Source organism: Alligator mississippiensis, chromosome 4 (assembly GCF_030867095.1).
Source record: "Alligator mississippiensis isolate rAllMis1 chromosome 4, rAllMis1, whole genome shotgun sequence".
In the NCBI taxonomy this organism is placed as follows: domain Eukaryota; kingdom Metazoa; phylum Chordata; order Crocodylia; family Alligatoridae; genus Alligator; species Alligator mississippiensis.
Window position 1 is genome coordinate 54,103,232 of NC_081827.1, and position 25,670 is coordinate 54,128,901.

The 25,670-nt window shown below is 39.0% G+C and overlaps 1 protein-coding gene across 3 annotated transcripts in view; it reads left to right on the forward strand.

The window, feature by feature from the left end:
* Window positions 1-25,670, forward strand: part of IMMP2L (inner mitochondrial membrane peptidase subunit 2) — a 933,449-nt gene that overhangs the window by 578,111 nt on the left and 329,668 nt on the right. The window lies entirely within an intron of this gene.

The following is a 25,670-nucleotide window of genomic DNA, read 5'->3' on the forward strand; positions in this document are numbered from 1 at the left end:
CAAACTTAGATCTGAGAAGTATAAAAACAAATTAAATCCCTAACTGGAAACAGTTGTCCATTATTTCATATTGAGGTAAAAATGAGTCCTGTAATAATTGTTGTCATTTTATATAGCAATATTGCTTTAGCCTTTCAATTTGTCATATAATTAGTCTGGCTGAATGATAGAAATCAAAGACCGTACACTTTAACCAACTATACCTTATTTTCATTTATAAATTTTGTTGTGCATGAGTTTTAGTACCAGTGAATGGTTTATGACTGACAGTGCTGGAGAGCAAGCTCCTTTATTGTGCACAACAGTACTTTATGGCAATGGCAACACAAGATTGTCCAAGCCTCTCTACCATTCTCTTGACCAAGATGGTTTTCCCTTAAACATGAGAGGAGAATTTAGTTTTTCTGAGCAGGGAGTTGCTAGCCCCTTTAATGACACAGTATGCAAGAATGCTGACTACCAAAGTGATTTTTGTGATGTGGATACTTGCTGATGTAAAGCTGAATTCGGACACACTACTTCAGTTCTCATGTGCTATCATCAAACCACCTTCAGATAAAAACAGTTGGGCTCTGTTATATAATAGTTACTGTGTTCAGCAAATATCAAATCCTGCTGTGTTGGGATTTAATTGTTTGTACTCCTGATATGTCTTGTGTGACTGGTTACAAAATTGTTTCCTTTACTTTCAAGTGTCATGCCTAGTTTTGATATAGCCTAATTCTAATGGGAGTCACAGTTGTAAAGACCCCCAGAAAAGGCAACTGTAATTTTACTGTCACTTCAGTACAGCCAAGATTTTATCCTCAATATTTAGAATTGTCAGAAATTCACAATTTTGTTTTCACAATTTGTACAACTCTTTTGCTGGTTTGTTAGTTCATGTGCTTACACTCCTCTTTGATTTTCTTGATCTTCCCACTGCCTTATCTTGGGAAGAGTGAATTCCTTGTTGTTTGTCCTGCAGTTTTCTGTTCCTACTGTTGCTTCTCCACCAAAGGGAATATTCAGCCTCTGTTTTCATATTTTGTAAAGAAGTACTACGTTACTATTGTTTTGACTACACGTGGCTGCACCTTGTGGAAAGTGTATGTCTTTAACAGCCACTCAAGATTTCACAAGATTTGGAGAGCAGTCTAGAACGTTGTGGTTTCCTGGATACGAGCTGCCTGGTAAGGAGATATACATAAATTATTAGTTTCTTGAGTCTTTGGCTTAGAGTAGGTAAGTCTAGCAGTCTTGAGGCACCTTATAGCAAGTGTGTTTACATAGAATATATTGACTGTGTTGCCAGACTGACGTCCATGTATTTGAATGATGTCCATATATTTAATTTCTGCAATTCTTGAATTCTTGTATGTTTTCATTTACATTGAAAAGGATATTGAAAGATATTCAAAAGTTTAAACCAGAACAAAATATTGTGAAACTTTAGCACAGCTTCAGCATCTGGCCCTGTTAGCCTGAAAACAGTATTGGTGAAAACAGATGGCTAATATTAAGGGCCATTTTTTTGCTCGGAAATGGATTAGACTCCCATAGAATTCTATTCATGGTTGGCTTCTGATTTAAATCAGGTCACAATATTCACACAAGCTATTTACCAGGAGACAGCTCTTGACCCTTTTACTCCCCAGGGTGAACCCATGTGCTTTCTTATCAGAATTGAAGTGTTGTGCAATTTACACTTAAGGCTAAGATACTGTAGATACCTCGAGGATGTGCACTATTTTGATGGGTTGTTCATTGTCTTAATCAGTGGCATTCTGAGGGTGACAACCTCCATGAGGTAACTTGTACATGAATACTGTGTCCTGATCATGCTTGTATTTGGAACTACACTGTGTATTTGGGACTACACTGTGGTACTAAGAGTACAGAATGCACTTGCATTTTGCAGAATGGTGATCATGACAGAATATTTCTACAGACCAGTCTGAGATTGCAGCTGATGATCAGCTGAATATCTTCTGTTAGGTGAGAAAATCTGAAGTCTTTCTTTTCAGACTCCTGTCTGTAAATTCCTAGGCAGACTGGTACATTTATTGTGCTTAGTAATCAACATGGTATCAACGTATCAGAGAAGCATATTAATTTGTATTATTATATCTAGGAGAACAGTATAATATCATTTCTTTGTATAAAATTAGAAGGGTGCCTTGGGTCATCAGGTTCAGTTCCCTGGTGTCTTTGGTAGCCATATCATATAATCTTTGTAATAGACTCATCACACTCCATTTTAAAAGTAATGGGTTTTTTTATTCCCTGTATTCCTACTAGAAGGCAGTAGAACCTAACTCTTCTGAGGGCAAGAAACTTCTTTTCAATTTCTATTCTAAATTCACAACCACTTCATACCCATTTCTTCTTTGTGCCAGTACTGACCTTGAGTTTAAATAACTCTTCTCTCTTCCTCATGGTTACACCCTATTTACTTACAAAGAACAATCGTATCTCTTCGCAGTCTTTGTTTTGCCAGATCAAACAAGATGGGGCTCTTTTAGCTATTTTTTGTAGATTTGGTCTCCATTCTTGTGATCATCCTGGTAGCTCTCCTAGCTAGCATTTTTTTTCTCATCTGAATTAATCTTTTTTGAACACAAGTAACCAGATTTGTATTTAATATTAGAGATAAGGTTAACGAGTGGCTTGTAAAAGGGCATTAGTATTTCCACATCTCCACTGGAAATAGATTGCATTTGTCTCTTTTAGAGCTGTGTCACATTGATGGCTTATATAGTCATGTTGTGACTGACTAATATGTTGAGGTCGTTCTCCTTTTTTATTACTTATACATATAAAACTATAATCCTATGTGTGCATGTGTATGAAATAAGATTCTATAGAGTCTGGAATATATGACCTTTGTTCAATTTTTGCTGTAAGGCTTTCAGAAGACGTAGTCATTAAAATGACTATATGCAATTTAAAGTAAAAAATAGTGCAATTGCTTTGATGATTACAACTTAATCTTTGAAACAAGTAATGTTTGTAATCTGCATACCATTAGTAAGAACATCTGCACTATTAGTATGGTGTTAAAATGACTTTTCATTAGAAATATTTGAGAATTAAAGAACACTCACTGCATTTTGCTTTGTTTCTATAGCCTGTAAAAAAACAAGTAAAAGAGGATAAATGAAAAAATAGTTAAATCCAAATATAAACAAAAACCCATCATGAAGAAAGATTTTATGCTGTAATGGATCTAGCTTTCCTTAAGGATATATTTACTCTTCCTTTTGCCATTGACAGCTATAGAAAATGTTTTGAATTTTTATCCAAGGAAGCTATAGACATGCTGATATAGTTAAAACTATAACCGTCCAATTAGAACTGCATTGCAAATCAGTCGATGGCTAGGTTGGTATAATAGGGGTGTTACTGACATAGAGATTTCATTTCCTAATTTCCTATGCAAATGAGGGAATACATTTAAAAATAAAAATGTTGCCTTGAAGCAGTGATACCGAGCAAAAACAAGGTTCAGGGCTGGCATTTAATTTCTATGCCAGCTTGCTTTCAAAACCACGGGCTTTTAACTCACACTCATGGTGCTTTATTTACTCTAAACATATTTTCCTTAAATGTTTTTGCTTGATGTGCTGTTTGTAATGTGACCTTACCTTACTAAATAGCGAGTTTTACTTTTTATGCAGTTTGAGAGTTATGCATTTAATGCCTAAAAGAGAATGGGGGACAAGGTCACTTCTGGTGCAAAGATAAAACTTACAGGAGCTTGGTATTTGATAGGAGAATAGATGATGTTACCATGTGCATTTTCTGCATTTTGTTGGGACTTTCATTAGATAAGACAATGTGACAGATATGGCTAGTTCAGTGCAGAGCTATTTTGGCAATACTTCTTTATTAATACTTTTAGCATATCCATGGAGTAGAAGGGAGAGCCTCTTTCCACAGCCACAACTACTTCCTAGAGTAGATTTTTCCACTGTGGAGAATCTGTACAGTGGAAGATGTGTGTACACAATGTAGCTGCTAGAATTACAAATGAGTAATTGTAAAATAGCGTACACCTGAATAATAAGATTTGGGGATTCCTCAAGCATGCTATATATAGTAAGATAAGGGGGAAAAAGAATGACTGGTCCACTTTTCCCTTCCTAAGAACAATAAGGAATAGGGCTGACATCCACTCAAGAAAAATTTCCCCTCCACATTGGAAGCAGAGAATTGTGAAGGTGGAGGCTATAATTATCCGCTTCCAATTTCTTTTGGTAGATTCATGGTGGGAGGCCCCTTTGAAGCCAGCAGGTATTCTGTCAGCTATTAGACCTCTCAAACTTTGTCTAGTGTGAACGTACTGTAGGAGACTAACCTTCCTCACCCTGCTCCAGGATAAACCTTAGATTCAGTAGAACTGGAATAGATTCATAACCTTATAATTTGAAATGACTAACAAGATTTTTTTATTTAATGACTGTTTCAGCATTTGACATCTAAATAATGTATGGACAGTGCTAGTTAAGTATTCTTTAATTTGGAAGGACTAAATTCATAATTTATTTTACACAGAATATGGAATAATGCTGAGACATGAAACACACTCTTCATAAATCCCACTAGATGTATTGATACTGATCAGTGTCAATCAAGCAGGTATTCAGTATTACTTTGTATAGCTTTAATTCAGTGAACACCTAGGAGTGTATACTTACAGTGGAGGTCAGAGAGCAGAGGGAACACTTTACACAAAGTTGCATTATGATATAGCAGATCAGAATATGTTTAATAATATTGCTGTTATGACCGTAGAAATGCAAGGTACAACTTCAGTGAAAAGGGGCAGGGGATAATTACCCCTTGCAGTTTTGCCCAGGTGCTATATTAGAAATGAAGTCTGTTAAAAGTATCAGGTTATGAATCTCCATCCTTGGAGGTTTTTAAGACCTGGCTAGACAAATCCTTGGCTGGGATGATTTGGTTTTTGCAGTCCTGCTTTAAGCAAGGAGTTGGACTAGATGACCTCCAAAGGTCCCTTCCAACCCTAATTTTCTATCATTCTGTGATTCTAAGTGGTTGGACAGCCACAGGCCGGGGATGATCTAGGCATAGCTAGGCCTATCTTCTACTCGGGTATTTGGTTTTGGGTACTCTGGCCTTTGCTGGTTCTCTCCACACTGCCCTTTCTGCTAACATGTGTCAAGGTGTTTTTTAGCCTCCTTCAGAGGCACTGGGTGTTGGCTACAGCGAAGACTGGGAACTTTGGGGTATGCCAGTGTTCCTGTTGGGACCAAAGCTGGAGGTTCCTGGCTAGAGTGTCTTAACCTCTGCTTAGGTTCAGATTGATTGCCATATTTAGGGTCAGGAAGGAATTTTACTTCATGGTTAGATTCGTATGGACTGCTGAGATTTTTGCCTTCCTCTGTACTAGGGGGCGTGGTCCTTTACCTGGGATCTCTTGAGCATATACTGACAACATTCCAGAGAAGAAGGGCATTGGATGCTGTCGTTCCCCTGCTTTGCCTGTGGCAGACTACATTGTTAGGTTTGTATTGTGTCAGGGTTGCTGGTAGTCTTGTGTAGAGTTTAGGTTATGTAGGGTATAGGATGGTTTGGATAGAGCTGATCCTGCTTCAGGCAAGAGGCTGGACTGGGCAACTTCTGGGGGTCCCTTCTAGCCTTGCTTCTCTATCATTCTATGATTTCATGATTCTATTGGGCTTATGGCTTAACTCTCTGATTACTATGCATCAGTGCTCATTTGGTAGCCTGGGATATGGGATTTCATTAAATTGGAGAAGTAGAATTGCTTACCTGGAAAGATGACAAAACTGGAGGATAATTGGAGGAAGTCACAGGTTTTTCACAAGAGATGCGCCACAATGTGAGAGCAGGAGCAGAGGAGGTAGATGTTGTGGATGATCCAAGGCAGTTGGTTGCGAAAGCAGATCTTACAAGTGGGAAGAGGGACAAAGGAGTTGAAGGTGGAGGAGTATGAGGCTTGGAGGAACAGGTGTGATGAAGAGGTGGAAGAGAAGTACAGAAGGGTGATGGAAATTGAGGAGGCATGAGGGTAACCAGGTTGGGAAATAGAGTTAGTTGGGGGAATGGATGGGAAAGATAAAAAGAGGAGGAGGACATGCTGTCATACAGAAGAGGGGTGTGGTAAGAATTATGGCTGAGTGGGTATGTCTTCTGTTGTTTACCAAAAGAACTCTAGATGTTTAGTAGCTTCCAGGAAGCAGTGATATTTCATCACATTTTCATACATGATTGAACACAATAATGTAAGGTATGAAAAACATGTAAGTTGAGAGTTATGCTTTGATGAGTTTTAATTATATCAAGCCTTTCCACTGCCCCATGAAGACTCTTGAAATGCATTAAACATTTACTTTATTGTGAGCCATGGAAATAAGATGTTGTTGCTAAAGATAACAGGTGGTGTTTGTTTTTTTTTAACATGAGGAAATTCAGTGTGTAACTGAATTGTTTTGAATGATCTTTTCTACATTTGAAATATGTGGACAGTACTTCCTATAGCTTAGGCAAGTCTAATTGTATTTTTTCTTACAGGGTAACTTTATTTATAACTTTGCTCAGCACTACATGTTGGGTTTTTTAATACTAATTCATGATACCTTTGCCAAAACCCTAAATTTGAGGCTAACAAATATGTGTCAAAACATTTATGAACAATGCCATATTTACAGTTTGCTATAGGAGGTCCATCCATCTGGTTTTTTTTAGTGCACATCATGAAAAATATGTAAACAATATACGGTGGGGAATATGCTGGAAGATATTTCCTCCTCCATAATGTTTATCAGAAAACTAAACAGAGCTGTAAATTTAACTCACAGTACATCGTCGAGAATATAATCACGTATATAAAATCATATCTTTTCTACTGATTTATACACACGCTTAATTTCTTATAATTTAAAAGACAAAATGAGAGCATTGCAAATTCTAAGAATATTATGTAGACCAATACTTACTACAAAGAATATCTAGAATAATAATACACTTACTTTGTCTGTTTGGAGCACTCTGATTGGTTATTTCACTAAGTATTTTGATTGGCTGCCAAATCTAACTAATTTTTCACTAGACTGCCACCTCACCCTTTTAAGAGCAGATGAGTTTCCAAGACAATCTCTTTTTAGAATACTTTCCATGGCAGGAGGTGGTGGGGGTGGGGTGGGGGTACTCCATGTGGCTGTGGCACCAGAGGAAGTGGCTTGCAGGGGTGATGGGGTGGGGCACACCAGTCACCATTGTGGGGAGGAGGGAGGTGGAGGGAAGGGTGGGGGAGGGAGCTGTGGCAGGAACTCACACACTCCAGAAACAGTGGCACCAGCTGCCTGCCCTAAGCGGCGGCACGTAGGCACTACTGCCGGACAGCTTCATGGCTCATAGCTCCCAGGGCGCCATGCTGACAGGGCTGGGCTGCAGGGGCTGGTGCTGTGGAGGACCTGGGCTGCCTCTTACATGCAGTGCTGGTGCAGGGGCCAGAGGGAAAGTTCCCTCTGCAGGCGCAGCAGTGGTGGCACAGTGCTATTATAATACTGTAATAGAAGATATTCCTATGCCTGTGTTTACACATGGGCAGCTTAATGTAGCCTTTTTAAGGGTGAGAAGTTTTGATTCCATTAAAGTATTTGGTCAAAGGATAACTAAAAGTCCAAAGAAATAGTTTTGCAATAAAAATTTAATCACAAATGTTTTGTGGGTTTCAACTAGTACTAAATAATGCAAATTTTTAAATTTCAATGTGGAATTTATCTGCATTAGATACTGGAAACTACTGTTATCCTGGGCTTACAAAGTTTGTATATTTTTTCCTTTGGGATATAAGTGAATCCCTCACAACAGCAGAATGGGGCTTTTGACAACCAAGAAATAAGTATTTCTTGAGTCTGCCTGGTAGCAAATAGATACTCAGTTATGGTTCCTCTTGAACCATAATGAAATGGTTTTGGAAAACTAGCTTATCACACTCTTTGAACCTGTTAGTCTCTGAAAAGTAAGGTGAATTAGCCCGGCTGGAGGAATTGTGCTCCTTTGGTACTTGAGCTGGATCATTCAGAGGCCCCTAGACAATGTTAACTTAATGGCCTGATGGGATCTGACCCCCAATTCCAACAATTGTGCATACCAGCATGCCACACATACATGGTAGGATGCATGATTTTGGGGATCAGAGGTCAAGTTCAAAACTGATCCCTTTCAGCTTGCCACTTTGTATGGAGCCTGAAATCATGATCCTGGTCCACCTACACCAGCAAGTTTAAAGCTCTTGAGGCTACAGAGCACATGGCTCTGCATATGATGGGAGAGGGGAGTCAGTTGAGGCTTCTGGCATGGGACTTTGAACTTTCTGAGCAGGGAAAGCCAACCTCTACCCCCATTTCCTCCAGGAGACAACTAAGTCTCCCTGCCTGGCACTTGCAGACCCCTGGGGCAACCCTGGCTTCGTGTGAGACCCTGGGATGCCCAAGTCCCCACGTTGACAATGAGCTGATTGTTGGCATGGGGAGGGGGCATGCCACATGTTCATTTTAAGGCATCATATAACCAGCTACGAAAATGTTTATGTTATATGTGAAACATCGTTGTGGTTGGTTTGCTATTTTACGGTGCTATAAATTGACAAAACATGTGGCATTTATGTCCTGATTAACCTGGGTATCTTTGCCTGGTACTGCACGTCCACCAAGTCCAAAAGAGGAGATTAAATAGGATAATTCTGACTTGATTGTTTAGTGTGCCTTATTTAAAACATAGTAATTGATCTGTGACAAAATTAGCTCGACAATGGCATTTAATGCATTCCAATGTAGAATTTACTTTGAATATGGAATGATACAGAATCTCACATTTGCAGTGATGCAATTAAATCTGAAATTGTCAAATTTATAACTGTTGTGGTTGGCAAAAAAGATAGGAAAGAGCATTGCTTGTCACTCCACTCATGTATTTAGTTCCCTTCCATTCACTGAAGTAGAACAGATAAGCAGTGTAACTGAGTTTAAAAAAGTGAATTTGGACACAGGCTTGAAATGTATCATATAGGAAGGAAATAGATGGAAGACTCAGTACGAGAAAACCCATGAAACCAAGAGCTAGAAACCAATGAAAACAGTTACATAATCCATATATTTAATCAAATCATAAAAATTAACTAGGCAGAAATTTATTTAGCCCTGCTGTGTTCTACATATGACAGAATAATATTTGGTAAAATTAAAAACAAAAATTGCTATTGCTTTTACATATGTAAGCATTTCTTATGATGAGAATAGTTCTTAGTAGTTCTGTCTCTGCTGGCACCCAACCAAGTCTGTATGGAGTGTAGATTTCAAGTAATGGGTTTTATAATTCTATCATATGAATTTTCAGTCTCATATTGGAATCTGAAATAGGTAAATAATGCGTGGCTGAAATAATATATTTTACTACTTAATGCTATGATTGTTTTGCAGAACACATAATACCTAACATTTATGTGGTTTATTTACTAAGAAAATAATGTCCTAAATAAGCATAAATAAAATAAATAAGTGTCATATAGGGAAAGCAAGATAAAAAGGACTACGGTCACTCTTCGATTAGACATACACTACATATATTATTTAACAAATGTTCAAGGGAAAGAAGACAGTTTTGTTTAATGTGTCCTATGTTCTTTGAAAAGAAGCATTAATAAGAGAATTCAGTAGATTGACACACACAGACAGAGAGAGAAGGGGGTGGGGACAAGAGTATTTTTTACTTTGATATCTATCTGTCTGTTGGTCTATCTGTCATTTATGTCTGCCACTCTACTGAATGCTCTTAATAATTTTTACCAAAAACATATGACATGATCCATTTTTATTTATTCCCTTGAACAGTCAAACATTATAGAGATGAGTTATGATTTATCTAGTTAAAATTTTAGTGTTTTTTGAAATGACCAATGTTAACGTTTGCCAGAAACTTTTCAGTATATATAATGTCTTCACTTACAAAGATTTATTGATCTCATACTAAATGATGTACCTTCCACCATATCTGTGTCCAGTAATGACTCACAGCAAGGGCAGGAGAGTTCAAAACCATGAGATATAATCTATGTATTAGTCGGATGCTGCAAGGGATCCTGAAAGTTTCAGGTTTCATGAAAACAGCCTTCCTCTTTATTCTCCTTATTCTCCTTGCATCCCATGAAGCATCCCTGCAGTGACTAAGGTCTGGATTTATTTTCATACCAGCTACTCTGCTCCATGTTTGACCAACTTCTTCCTATTGCTGACAGTACTTTTTTAGGACTGGAATTCCAGAGAATGCTTCAAGTAGCTTCTAATGTATAACTAAATAATTTTGAAATCTATTTAAATTGTAGTTGGAAGCATCTTGCAGTCATCATTAGTGTCTTCTGCTGAAGATGCTGTTTGTGCTGCAGCTGGGCATAATTTCCAACAATTTGGATATTTATGTATTTATTTATCATGGAAGTGACCAGTTCTTCAAAGAAAGGGGCTAAAGAGCTGTAGGATGCAACTGATTGAATAATTCAGGAGGGTGTTGCTTTGTTTTTTCTGCTTATCAATCTGTACAACCCAAAGTGAATAGTGGTCTCCTTGCTATCCAGAGTGTTGCAAGTTATTTTTGGAATTGTTTTGAAAAATCCCCTTAGCACCAACTATTAATGGGTGTAGTTTGTAAAGTCTCAATTAATAGTCAGTTGGTTTTCCTGCAATCCTTTGTTTGTATATTAATTAATAATAATATGCAGACTTCAGCACATGAATGCAAAATAACCAGCCAATTGTGGATAACAACAGGGTTAGGGTAAAGCTCAAGTAGCTACAAGTTGCTTATAATCATCGTTCATATTATATTTCCTTTCTGATGCAATGAATATTCACTAAGGGAATGATAATTTTAACTAAGTGATTTGTAGTTGGATGTTAGCCAATTTACTTTAACTCTGGGGACTGAATAAAAGTGACATACAAGGACAACTTTAATATATTCACTGTGAAGCTGGCAATCTGAATAAATATTAAAAGTAGTATTATGCCTCAATGTATCCTTAATCATGGCTGTCTTGATACTGGCTTAGAATATTTATACATTTGGATGAACTTTTCATATGAACAAATGCTTGAGTGGTCTTATTAAACTTGCCTAATGAATCTACTGTGCACTATGGAACTCTTGCCAAAACATTCAGAAATGCAGTTAACTAAATAAACATGCAATGGAAGAAATCACTTTCCTGGAAAAAAATAATATTTTTGTGTTGTTTGTGTTTCATTCTTAAAGGCATTGCTGATTTAGTTACTTAACACAAACATGTTTTATTGTGATATGTTGCTAGATGATAATAAAACATCTGTCTGAGGCACACAGAACAGATAGTGAATGAATCATTCTTATGCTTATCACTGCAGACTCAATTCTGTGGTTGAAAATGCTGATACTGTGTGGATACCTTTAAGAGTGTTATGTATAAGTTCACGGATTTCATAGATATTAGAGCTGGAAGGATCTCGTGAGATCACCTGGTCCAGCCCCCTGCCCAAAGGCAGGAAGTCAGCTGGGGTCAGAGGACCCCAGCGAGATAATTGTCCAAGCACATCTTGAATGTGTCCAGAGTAGGTGCTTGCACCACTTCTGGGGGGAGTCTATTCCAGACTCTGCATACTCAGATGATAAAGAAGTTCTTGCTTATGTCCAGTCTAAAATGGTCTTTCAGCAGTTTGTGACCATTGGACCTTGTTTTCCCTCAGGGAGCCCTGCTGAACAGATGTTTTCCCAGGTCCTGATGAACACCCCTGATATATTTATAGGCTGCCACCAAGTCCTCCCTGAGCCTACACTTAGCCAAGCTGAAGAGTCCCATGCCTCTCAGTTTCTCTTCATATTGCCTGCTCTCTTGACCTCTGATCATGCATATAGCTGTCTTCTGGACTCTGTCAAGATTCTCCACATCCTTTTTAAAGTGTGGAGCTCCAGCTGTGGTCTCACCAAGGCTGAATAAAGTGGGACAATGACATCTTGGGTCTTGTTTGAGATGCATCGGTAGATGCAAGCCAGGGTTTTATTTGCTTTGCCAGCTGTGGCATCGTGTTGGTGGCTCATATTCATCTTGTGGTCAATCATGACCCCCAAGTTTCTTTCAGACATAGAGCTAGTGAGTGAAGCGTTGCCAAGTCTATAGATATGATGGGGGGGGGGGGTTCCTCCCTAGGTTGAGCACCTTGCATTTCTCTATTTTGAAGGTCATCAGATTTATATCCGCCCATTTTGTGAGCCTATCTAGTTTGGGTTGAATCCCCAGCCTATTGTCCAGTGTGTCTGCGCTTCCCCAGTTTGGTGTCATCTGCAAACTTAACCAGTTCATTTCTGACACCCAAATCTAGGTTGTTGATGAATATATTAAAGAGTACTGGTCCAAGTACTGATCCCTGAGGGATGCCACTGGTCACTGTATGCCATGCTGACTCAGTTCCATCGACAATCACTCTCTGGGTCTGACCATGGAGCCAGTTCCTGAGCCATCGGACTGTAAGGTTGTTGAGGCCACAGTTCCACAGTTTTGCCATGAGGACATCATGGGAGACCAAATCAAAGGCTTTTTTTGAAATCTAAGTAAATTACATCAACCTCTCCCCCCCGCCTTCCCCCATCCAGGTGATGCGTCACCTGGTCATAGAAGGAGATGAGGTTGGTCAGGTACAAGCTACCCACCTGAAACAAAGCTATGTTGGCTGTCACTCAGAATAGCTCCTTCTGTCAGCCTTTTGTTGATGGATTCTTTGATATTTTTTTCCAAGATCTTCCCGGGGATTCAGGTCAAACTGATTGGATCTGGATCGTCCTTCCTTTCTTGAAGATAGGCACCATGTTGGCCCTCTTCTAGTCTTTAGGAACCTCTCTTGAGTGCCATGAGTTCTCAAATATCTGCACCAATGGTTGCGCTATAATGTCAACCAACCAAGTTGTCAAGGTTCTTTGGGTAAATCTGATATCTTTTATTAGATCAACTAAAATAATTGGAGAAATTCTTCTTTGCAAACTTTCAGTTGCAAACACTGAAAGAACCTTGTCTGCCTATGTCCTTAGACCAACTTGGCTACAAGCAACACCCCTGAAAGATGTATAAGTTGTTACATTTGCCCCAGGATTGCACAAGAGAACAGCAGAACTGTAGGCAAGGTACGGCTCTCTAAATAAACAAGGTTTATTGCTCTATATGCTTAACTTCTTGGTCTTTTGAGAAGAACACATGGTACCAGGAGTGGAGTGTGAAGAAAGAAAAAAAAATGGAGCATCTCAGAATTCCAGAGGAGTTAAAGTCATCCAGCAATGCAGCAGAAAACTGGAAGAAATTTAAGCAGAGCTTCACCATATATATGACAGCCAGCGTAGCTACAGAGAAAGAAAATTCACTCGAGGTAGCTATTTTTTTTAAATATAGCAGGCCCAGAAGCTTTGTCTCTTTATAATGGCCTACAAACTGTTAAAAGCAGAACAGAAAAGCTATGGCACACTAATAAAAAAGTTTTGGGGTTACCACAAACCCATGAAATGCCCTGCATTTGGTAAACGCTGCAACAAATGCAAAAGATTCAATAACTTTGCAAAAGTTTGCAGAAAAGAGCAGGATGCAACGCACAAGAAACAGCAGATGCATGCTCTATGCAATGAGGAAAAGGAAAAATTCCTCATTGGCACAATGCAAGTAGTTCATTCTTCTGAGCATTGGACAGTCATGCTGGATACCAATGGACTAATGGTAACTTTTAAATTAGATACAGGTGCACGGGTCAATATGATACTAGAATACATTATTCAAAAAATGAAAACTAAATCTGTGTATTATGAGAATAAGAAAGTGAGACTTAGAGCATATAATGGCAACATGATTGCAACTAAAGGTGTTTTTACACTGCACATTAGACACAAGGGTAATATCATAAAAATTCAGTTTGTAACAGTCCCAGGAAACCTAGTGCCACTTATTGGGTTGCAAACATGTAAAACTCTAGGTCTGATTAAAGAAATAGATGCCACTGAAAGACTAGAAAGCAAGAACATAGAAGAGTTTTATTATGTGTTTTAAGGCATAGGGAAACTGTCAACTAAGTACAAGATCGAATTAAGAGAACCAAATACTCCCACCATGCTCTACGAAATACTCCCCTTGTACTAAGAGAGAAAGTGAAAAGGAATTAGATAGATTAGTTAACATGGACACAATAGAAAAAGTAAAGCAAACCACTGCTTGGGTTCATTCACTAGCCATAATAGAATAAAAGATGGATCCTTGAGATTGTGTTTGGATCCTAAGCAAATGAGTGGGTACATCAGAAGGAAGCACTTTCCCATTTCCACCAAGGAAGAAGTTTTTGGCAGCGTGGCAGAAGTTAAATATTTCTCCACTTTGACTGCCTCTTTTGAGTTTTGGCAAGTTTCCCTAGAAAAGAATAACACTAGATTATGTACCTTCAATGCACCCTTCAGAAGGTATTGTTTTCGTAGGTTCCCTTTTGGACTGTGTTCTGTATCTGAAGTATTTCACCAAAATGCGCAACAAATTTTTGAAGGTCTTGATGAAACTATGGTTTATATTGATGATGTATTAGTTTTGGGAAATACTATGGAAGAACATGACTTGAGGCTAAGAAAGGCACTAAGAAGAGCTCACAGAGCAGGTTTGAAAGTGAACAAACAAAAATGAAAATGCAGGGTCAAAGAAATAACATATCTGGAAGAAAAGCTCTCTTAGAAAGAGGTGCAAATTGATCCTGCAAGGGCTAAAGCCATTACAAACATGCCACCCCCTACATATAAAGGAGGAATGTAAAGATTACTGGGAATGATCAATTTTGTGGGGAAATATCTACCTAATTTAGCAGAGCAGATCAAACACCGTAGATCACTCCTACAAAAGAATGCTCAGTGGATATGGGAATATGAACATAAAGTTAAATTTAAAAACTTGAAGAAAATAATAATGAAAGCTCCAGTACTAAAATACGATAACCCTAAAAGACCCATTAAATTGTCAATAGATGCTTCTAAAGAAGGTATTGGAGCAGCTTTGCTTCAAAAATATGGGGATAGCTGGATGTTTTTGCCAGTTGCTCAAATCACGAGCGAGACTTTATAAAGGGGGGATAAGGCAAGGTGCCACTTTTATTGATTACACGAGTTAGACATACAGGTTTGGACACACCATTCATACAAAAGCACACAAATCATCATACACATCATTACACACACGCATACACTTACACAAAACAACCATTTCATCCACACATACACCAGATATAGTTACCAGCAATATCAGCCCAGGGTGGCCAACCCAGGCTTATTGAGTAGATGATGATGATTTGAAGATAGCAAATTTAAAGATAACAGCTGGAGTGGGGTGAACAGATGCATCTGTGCTCCAGTGAAACAGCAGTAGAGAAAGAGACTCACCCAACTTGGCATTTTCAAAGTGTTCTTTTATAGGGATTGGCATCCTTTGTTTCAATGCTTTGGGGTTTTTCCATACCCAGCTTCTGTTTTTGCAGTTGTTCTTCTTTTGTTTTCAGCCTAACTTAGCCTTGAAGTGTTCTTGTTGCCTGTCTGGCAGAATTTCTTCTTCTGTTATCTCCTTTGTGGCCTCGAGCTTCAAAGGGATTCTTCAGCCAGTTGTTAGTTAGTTACTGGCTGATAACTTACATTTGGTGTCTTGTTGCGTACATAAACAGTTAAATCTTCTTTTCCCATCTCTATGCCATTCTCTCACCATTCACCCTTTTACACACACTCATACATAAAGGCTAAGCAGAATTTACTCAATCATGTCAAGCAGGAGGATACAAAATGGAGTTTTCAAGTTGCTTACAGGACAAGACTAACATGCTTATATTTCACTATTATTATACTCTATGTTAACATCAGCTACATTAGTTCAGTTCGTGCTACGTGGAGACCAGTAGCATATGAATATACGGCAAACTCTAAGTCAGTGTTTAATATATGCACAAATTGAGAAAGACGGTCTAGCTCTGATATATGGTTGCAAGAAATTTCATATATTCATCTATAGGAAGCCTGTGATAGCTGAAACTGATCATAAACCTTTGATAAATATAGCAAAGAAAGAGTTTTCAGACATGCCATCCAGATTACAGAAATTTTTCTTTCAACTGCAAATGTATGGTCTAGACATACAGTACACACCAATAAAACATCTACTTATTGCAGAAACATTGACCAGAGTATATGACACAACAGAAAATGACAGAATTCCAGATTCAGACATAATACATGATAAACTAATTAAAAGAGTGATTCCTGTTACTGATAAAAAGTGGGCACTAATTGCAGAAGCTACTGCTCAGGACACCACATTGCAAAAAGTGATAATAGCTATTTGTGCTGGTTGGCCTGGAAAACATATACATAGCCCCTAGTCTTAGTTCAAGGAAGAGCTGCCTGTACTGGATGGCATTTTGTTCAAAGGCTCATGACTTGTTGTTCCAGCAGTGCTAAAGAAAGACATGTTAAACAGATTACATGAGGGGCATCAAGGCATTGAAAAATGCAAAAGGAAAGCAAGGGGTGCTCTATATTGGCCCAAATAAATACTGACAAAGAAGATGCTATAAAGGCTTGTACAATGTACCTAAAATACAGACTAGTGCAAAGAAAAGAGCCCATTTTGGTCATGGAGGAGCCCATAGTGCTGTGATATCAAATGGGAATTGACTTATTCATACATGCAGGGAAAATTATGTATTAGTGCTGGATTATTATTCTCACTATCCTGAAATTGCATTGCTTGAAAGCACAACAACAAACTATGTCATAACTTGCATCAAATTCATTTTGCTAGACATGGGATTCCACAAATTGTGAGAACAGACAATGGACCTCAATTCAACTGTCTTGAGCTTAAAGAGTTTGCAAACAAATATGGATTCCGTTACAACACTTCAAGTCCTAAATACCCAGAATCCAATGGCCTGGAGGAAAATAGAGTACAAATAGTGAAGAAATTGTTGAAAAAAGCTCCACATTCACATGTTGATGTTTACCTGTCACTCTTAAATTACAGGGCAATACCCATAAAACATGGATTGCCTCAGAAGAAATGCTGTTTAACAGAAAACTCAAAATGAGGCTGCCAAATCTTGTGGATGATGCTCATCGGAATGAAAACCAAGATGTGAAAACATTAAAAAAAAAAAGACTCAAACAAAAATGGTACTATGACAGGGGTTCCTGGGAGTTACCGCAAATGTACAACAAAGATATGGTGCTTATTTCAGATGGACAAACATGGAAACAAAAAGTACTAGTTTCCCATCAAGTAGCTCATAGATCCTAGAAGTAGTCACACCAGAAGGACAAGTGTTATGAAGGAACAGATGACAGTTGCAGCTCGTAAAGGGGAGAAAAGAAGCAGCATCACGAGACTCACAAAAGGAAACAGAGCTAACATCAAAGCAACAGGAAATGGCAGAGGAGATTGAAAATAACACAGAAGTAGAGGCATCTGGATAAGGAAACCAAACAAGAACTGAACCAATAAGGATTGAGAATGTAGAGAAACTGAGAAGATCACTTAGAGCTAAAATGCCAACATAAAGACTAATAGAGACCTGTTAAAATGTGCTTTCTATGGGTTGAAATAAACTTCCAATGTTAGTATTATATAGGGATATCTTACATATAAAGGGGGAAGACATGTGGATACCTTTAAGAGTGGTATGTATAAGTTGTTACATTTACCTGGGGTTTCCAGCAGGGAACAGAACTGTAGTCAAGGTACGGCTCTCTGAATAAACAAGGTTTATTGTTCTGCAAGCTTAACTCCTTGGCTTTTTTGAGAACAACACAGATATCATATTCTCATTTTCTTGTCCAGGGAGCCTTAGTCACTCACTTCCCCATTACTTGTTTAAATAGGTTCTGTAACAGGGAGCTGATTCAAATGCGGCCAGAGCCGTGCTCATAACCCCTCCTGGTCCCAAGACCTGAACCAGGACACAGTGCAGTTCAGGGACTTACTGGAAGTCAGCTGGGGGCCAGTCCTGTCAGTTGGTGCTGGAAGAGGCCTTGGGGATGATGAGGGAACCTTTTTTTTGTGGGAAAAACTCATGGCTGTTCCTGGCAGCTATGTTGTTTGATTAGAAATGAACCTGGAAGTAGCTGGGAGATTGAGAGTAAGGAGCTCTCAGGCTATGGTAACATGTGACAGAGGGAGCTGAAGGTGATTGGGTTACAGGAAAAACCAACCTACTTAAGGACAAGGGAGCAAGGACTCATTTTTCCCTGGAAAGGGGAGAAGCAGCATCATCTCCAGGATAGGAGTGGTGCACACCTGTGCAGAGGCAGAGGATCAGGCAGAATGGTGAGTCGATCAATGCACTGAGTGAAAGGCTCAAAAGGCCAAAGACAATTGGTGAATTGGGATGAGGCAGTGAGACACAGTGGTTGGAAGATTCCAGTCCTCCAACAGGATAAGTTTGCTATATGAGGTCCTGATTCAGGAAGGGAGGATCCTATTCTGTTCCAGGTAAGACTGGTTATGGACTTAGATGAGACGGCCCAGAGAAGGGTAGAGGTGGGAAGGAAAGTACCTTAACTGGGGTTTGACTGAGGTGTCACCCTTAAAAGACTAAGTGAAGTAAGAGGGAGAGACTCCAAAGTACTTGGGCCAGACAGCTGAGGATATCCCAAGGCCATTGCTCTGAAGATTAAGCATAAAAGATTCTGATTATATCAACAGGGGTTGCAAAGACAGGGTGAAGGGGAGGCTGGAGTCCTGTGAAAAGGATCAATCAGGGGAGCGATGCTGAAGCCCTCATTATCTGATTATCAAACATCAGCTTCCCATTTTCTTTCCATCAAGGCATGGCAGGTGACTGTGAAGAAGTAGGCTGCACTTCAGACTTAAAGACATGAGTAAGACTCCTACACATCTACAGGTTCCTACAAGTTCAAAATTTTCCTTTCTACTGAAAAGGCACTAGTTTCGTCACAGTCACGATTGTCTTTCTCTTTAAAGAATTTTCTTGCAGGATTCTTGTAGCTTTTGTTTTATATTAAATTGGTCTTTAAAATTACCTTTACATTTCTGAAGAGATAAAAAGAATATTTTTATGCAAAATGGCGTGTAGTGTATCCTTTCAAACTTACCAGATGGTTAAATCTTCATGAAAATTATATACTAGCTGCATGTGAAGAAGATTGCTAAAAGTTAAGCAAAACTATGCACAGATTTTTTAGGATGGTTTAAACTTAAGTTGAGTTCCAGGAATATAAAGAAAGAGCTATGAGTATGCTGTGTGTATGTAAATGGACGTTTTGTCATAATTTATTTCAGCAAAAGTAAATTGGGTATGATGTATTTGTGTACTGACCTCTATTAGATGGTTGAAACTTGGAAAGAAAATTAGGTTTCTCCATAGTATACTGTTAATATAGAGTTCATTTTTAGGTCAAACCCTACATCTTTAAACTGCAAATTGTCTGGAACTTCATGTTTTATTTTAAAGAGGGGATTGTTTTTCTCTAGTTGAGATTGCTACCACATCCCCACTGCAAGGCTTACTTTGATCCCCTTTGTAATTAAAATAAAAAAGCATCCCTGTCTTTATGTTTATATTATGGGCAACTAAAATATCTTCAGAATATTTTAATTACTGTTTATATTTTTTTCTGATGAAAAGATTTTAAAAAAATTGTTTCTGGTATGTCTTTGTGTTCTTCCACTTGCCAGGGGAATCCTGCTATGCATCAAAATTTAAAGCAGATTAACTTGCATGTAAATTTATGCAAGGAATACTTTCCAAGGGAAGCGCTATTAAAATATTTAGGAAATTCTCATAATTTGAAAACTAGGCCTCCTCTGTCAATGCAAATTGGTGGAAGAAAAGAAGTATAATGGCAATGGAGAATATTTTTTTGGCAAACTCTACCAGGGCTAGGGCTATTTCTCATAAGTGAACAGATAGATTGAAATGGTTCAAGCAACATGGACCCTTCTGTAATGAGTGGAAGGGGAAGGGAGGGCTGTCTTCTCAGGGCTGGTGATGTTGGCCCACCCATCTGTTTCTGGGATAATCGCCCACCTCTTTCACCTGCCATGCCTTGATGGAAAAATGATTCAGGTGTTACTTAGGCAGGAGGCTGCCCATTTAAGACCCTGATGACTAGGGGTGATATCCCCAGGTCTGAACCTTTCCCTACACTGGGGCCCATGCCTCACAGATGGCATCCCAGGCAGCTAAGCTTACCTGTAACTTTCTCCCTCTCTGGCTGTGGTCCCCTCTCTGAGACCTTTGCCCCCGCCCTTTGATCCTGGCCCCATCCTCTAGGCCAGTCAGAATCCTGAGCCTCTTGCTCTGGGCATCCCTCGCGGTGGGCCCCTGGCCCCAGCATAGACCACTTTGAAGGTCCATCCAGTCAGGTCTGAGCTGCTTGCCTTCTCTCCCTCACAACTCCACTGGATCAAGTGAGGCTCAGGCCCCTCAAAGACCTCCCAGCTCTGGACTTTTCCCAGCCAGGACTGTGAGGGAGCTGGAGGTTATCACGCACCCCCTACCCACCTTTCACCAGGGAGATTCATGGTCCTGGCATTTCCTGGGGCTGCTGCACCACTGACAGTCCCACCAGGCCTCCCAACCCTGGCAGGGTGCAGTTTTAGGTCATGCCCAGGACCTGGGGCTTCCTCCATCCCCATAGCCCAAGCCCATATACCTCCAAGTTGTTCCTGGCCCAAGGAGCTCAGCACAGAGATGTTCTTCCCCTGCTGGCTGGTCTCAAACTGCTCCCTACAGCACTAAATGGCTAGGCATTAAATGGCTGCCCTCATCAGATACCTGCCATCTTCCTGGCCTAGCCCTTAATGTGGCAGGCATCAACAGTGCCTTGCCACACCTTCCCTTGAGAGACTGTTCCCCATTTTTATTTTTAAATTCTTATCTTGCTATAGAGTTAAATATTTTTATACTATGAATGTCTTTGTATTAAGAAAGTTTCCCAACTTCAGAATTGCAGTGCCCAGTTTCCATTACAAATATTTGCAGGATAGTTGGTGCATCTTCTAAGCAAACAGTTCAGGTCCCCATATGAAATTGTGCAAGATGTAACAGTCAATGGCATCTGGGAGAAATTAGGATTGAGTGATGATGTCGGGAAGTAGTTTTGTTTAGTAGGACTAGTGGCATAGGCAGATGTGGATGTAATGAAGTATATGGGTCTGAATAATAAATTTTGTCAAGAGTTAGTGAAAATAAGAGGGCAGAGAGAAACTCCTTCTTTTTCATTTAGAAGTTATGGACCAGATTCTCTGCTGCATTATAGAATCATAGAGAGGTAGGGCTGAAAGGGACCTCCAGAGGTCATCTAGTCCAACTCCCTGCCTGAGGCAGGATCAACTCTATAACTATGTTTCTGTACAGTGGTCCCTGTAAGGGAGATGCTTATATGTATATTTTGATGTTCTGCCTAGCCTCAAGCCTATATGGAGTGCCAGCTACCTGTGAAGAGCTGGAGCATGATACACTGCAGCTACACCTCCCCCTTAGTTCCCATGCCCAATATAGTCTGACATACTTCCTGGCCTGGGCTTGTAGGGGAGGATGTCATGGACACTCTGGCTATTCTAACACTATTCCTGTTCCTGATTCCAAACCCCTCTGTCCCACCACTCTATCACCCTCCCTTACAAAAACACACAGAAGAAAACTCTTGCAATGTCAAACATACTCTGTTTCCATACTCTATCTTCCCATTGGTGCATGGGAAGGACAAAGGCTTTGACCTTTCACAGAAACAGAGCAGTTGGCCTGATCATTTTATTTTTTATTTCGTTACCAAAGTATATAATTACATATTTTATCTTATAGAAACCCAACAATGATTAATATATTTATATAGTTTTTAACTGCTTATTGTAAAATGCATTTGTACATTCAAAAATAGGTTTGTACACTGGAATGTCATACATGGTAATTACCTATCAAATCTGTTTATCCCCTTTTTCTCCAAGAAGTGACTAACAAGTACGATCTTACTTGTGGAAATCTACTTAATGCTGTCTCAGTACCTTGAATACAGTATTCAACAGATTAAAATAATCTTACGTTGCTATAATGGTCACCTGCTCTATTCTCTCTCCAGGGGGCTTAGTAATTATACTGTCCATGAGGCAAAGATAGTTTTGGAACATTAAAGAGGATCATTTCCAGTCTTAGATCTTCATCTGTTGAACTCACCACTATCATACCTGGTGTTTCCCCATTTTTCCTCCTGTCATTGCTCTTGAAAATCTATCAATCTTTAATACCAAGTATCTCTGGTAGGAATGACAACAGTATACTTTACTGTTACCTAGGATGCATTTTTGTAATCATTTTCATTAAAAAAAGGGCAGGTCAATATTCTTGATGCTGTCAATACATTATTTCAGCAAATATGAATTCAAGCGCTTATTGCATGTCACCTTAATAGTCAAGGCAAGAAGTATTATTTAAGTAATTTACAAAAAAGGGCTTTTGTATTTTGTTAGGTAGATGAGGTGTTAGGTGCCTTGTATACAAGAGTGATGCAATTTTGAAACAAGGAAGGTTTTAGATATAATTGTGAGATATATTAACTTTATGTAGTTCATCAAGTGCATGGTCAGAAACCTCAGGTAGCAGAATTTGAGAAGAGTAAGAAAACATTATGGAGATACAGTTCTTCTATAACCTTCAAGTTGTCATAATGAATTCTTATCACTAAATTGTACTTTCCTTTGGGCCCCAAAAGGGATGTGTAAATGCAAGCAGGTCTGTTGTTCAAGGCTGTTTAAAACTTTTCTTGCATTTTTGTTAAAGCTTTTTTTAACTCAGTGCAACAGTAAATAAAATAAAAACCCAGACTCCTACAATTGAAAGTAGAGAAATCTCTCAATCCACCTCTCTTTCAAGTTAAATAAAACAAAATTTTATACCTCTAGTATCTCTACAGTAACAAGTAAGCAGAAAGAAGACATTTTTTGAGAAAAAATGAGACTCTAAGAGCTTCTTCATATAAATTATGGAAAAGCCAAAAAGGGCAAGGCTACTTCCAAACTTTGGCCGGCCGTCAGATGCTTTTAAAGTTTTAATGAAACAAAGTAGCTAGAAAAAAGGAGAATATAGCTGGGTAAATAGCTGGGTCAATATTTTGGGCAGATCATTGTTGCCATTGTTGTTAAATCCTACAACACGTGCAATGAAACAAGAAGCATTGATCTTCTGGGATCCAAAGGTTGTTTCTTTCTTTCCTGTAACTTACCATACCCATTATATTGCCACTCCTGCTAAAAAATAAATCAAGTCACATGAAGTGTGACCATAAGGCCATAATGTGATTCTTTTTTCTCTTTGTTTATACTAGAAAAGTTGCCTCATTTTAACTAAGGGAGACTGTAATTTAGTTTCTCCATCAACTGGTTTGATCCTTGTTTAAACCTGTTAAATTTTCATAGGTTTAGTTTTCATAAATTGCCAAGTTGACGAATGACTCGCTACCCACCCTGGCCTCAACCTGCCCCATAGTCGAGCACTGGTAGGGGCCAGTCACTCTCTTTGGTGCCCAATGTCCTGACCTGTGGCCTCAGGTGTTATTGCCTGTTTCCTGGCAGAGTTAGGAGCCTGCAAAGCATGCTGAGATGCATGTTCTGAGACCCCTGACCAAGTGCCCTCTGCAGAGCTGTCTGCAGAGAAAGCAGATGGCCCTGTAAATGCTTGTCCACTATTTAGCCAGTAGGGTTTCTAATTGCTCCAACTAGACTGCTAAACTTCCACCAGATCATTTGAACACTGGCATGCACCCCAAGTGGCAGTCTTCTAGCCATGAAGTTATTTTGACTCTTACTGTAAACTGCTCCGAAACTTTGTTGGGAAGGGTGGCATATAGATCCAATAATCAATAAATATAACCTGAGCAGTGTTGTGTAATCTACTGTGCATACTCAGTAGGCTACATTTGTTGGGCATGTGTAAGTCACAGAATCCTGGGGGGGCTTAGGCATGAAAAAATTAGGTGGAGAAGAGGAAGGTGCAAACTACACGTAAGAGCCAAAATACCACTTATATTGGTAAATGGAAAACTGGAACTAAGCACTCAAAGGGCACTAGCATTTAGGCCATGGTATCTTTGGGTCCCTGCTGCACCAGTTTCTCATATTGTCCGCCTTTTGATCTGCTGCCCCCTACTAGGCTGAAGGACATGGTTTTTAGCAGGTGGTTATCCTTTGTTCTGCAGATTGTCCAGCAACTGACTCTCATCCATCAGGCTGTTTCTCATCTAATTTCTGGCATGTTACCACCAGTTGAATGCAAGCAACTGTCTGTAACATTTCATTTCAAAGGCCAGCAGTCTTCATATGTCAGCTTACTTGAAGGTCCTGCCTCTCCTGCATAAAGAAGGATAGAGAGCATGCACCTCTTGAGCTGCCTGATGTTTGTATCTAGGGAGATTACAATGATTTAAAGCAAACGTGTCTGTATTAGGCAGCTTGCATTTGTCTAATTAAATTGATGTAGAAGTGATTTATTTTAACTGGAACAACTTTGCCAATATGAACTAGATCTTTGCTATGTTTCACCAGATAAAAATATGAAATAACTGAAACATATTCATTCTGTAATAATGAACAGGGAAGTGTGTGGCTCTTAGAAAGCTCACAAGACAGGTGAGTCTAAACAATAACAAATGGGGGGCTGTTTTTTTCTAGGTTTGAATCTTTTTTTTGCTAGCAAAATTGTATAGTCAAGTCTTCAAATTTTAGCACAAAAGTCCAGATGCAGACTTTGTGGCTTATTCCTGCTTAGAAGATAGACATAAAAGAAGGCTTATTAAGGGGTTGTATTGTCTTGTTTTAATTTGTAAGCCAGCAAGTGAGCTTTATATAACATTTCCTGTTTATACAAATGTCTAAATTTTATTCCTGCTCAAAAATTCTCCAGTTACAATATAATCTGCATATCCAGTTTCCCAGATTTTCATGTTTCTTTGTAAGTGTATTGCAGTAGGATATCATTTTTTTTCTCTCAGAGTATGCTGTCTGATCTTTGGGTTGTTTTTTTTTTTTTTGGTTTTTTTTTTGTGTGGCCCCTGCATGATGTGTGTCATTTTTGTTTGACATGTCACTTTGACAATGACAACTAAAACTGACAGTTTACATAATCAGTCCCATGCACTATGGCTGAGGGGTATCAAGATAATGCAGGTAGTTATGGTTGTCACAAATGTAGTTTCTTTTATTTGCTAATACATACTGCATTTATAATAGTTTTATTATGGCTTAAAGACATGTCTAGGCATCTTTATAACAACAATGAATAACAAAGGGCAAAAAGATGGATGGGTCTTGCAGAAAATGTCATTTTGTCTAGCAAATGCAAGAATGAAACTGCTAAAGGCTTCCAAGCTATTTGAAGGGAGTCCTTCTGAGCTATTTGAGAATCAAACGGGAAGATGATGTTTCATGTCCAGGAAGGAAGGAAGCAAAAGTGTTATTGGTAAAGAGAAAAAGGGAACCGATGTGAATACCTAAGGTGAATTTTGTGAATGTAGGGCGGGTGTATATTAACATCAAAATCTTGCTGTGTTTCCTTCTTCAAGTGATCAAGCAGCCTTGAGTTTTTATTGCCACACTTATTTATTAGAAT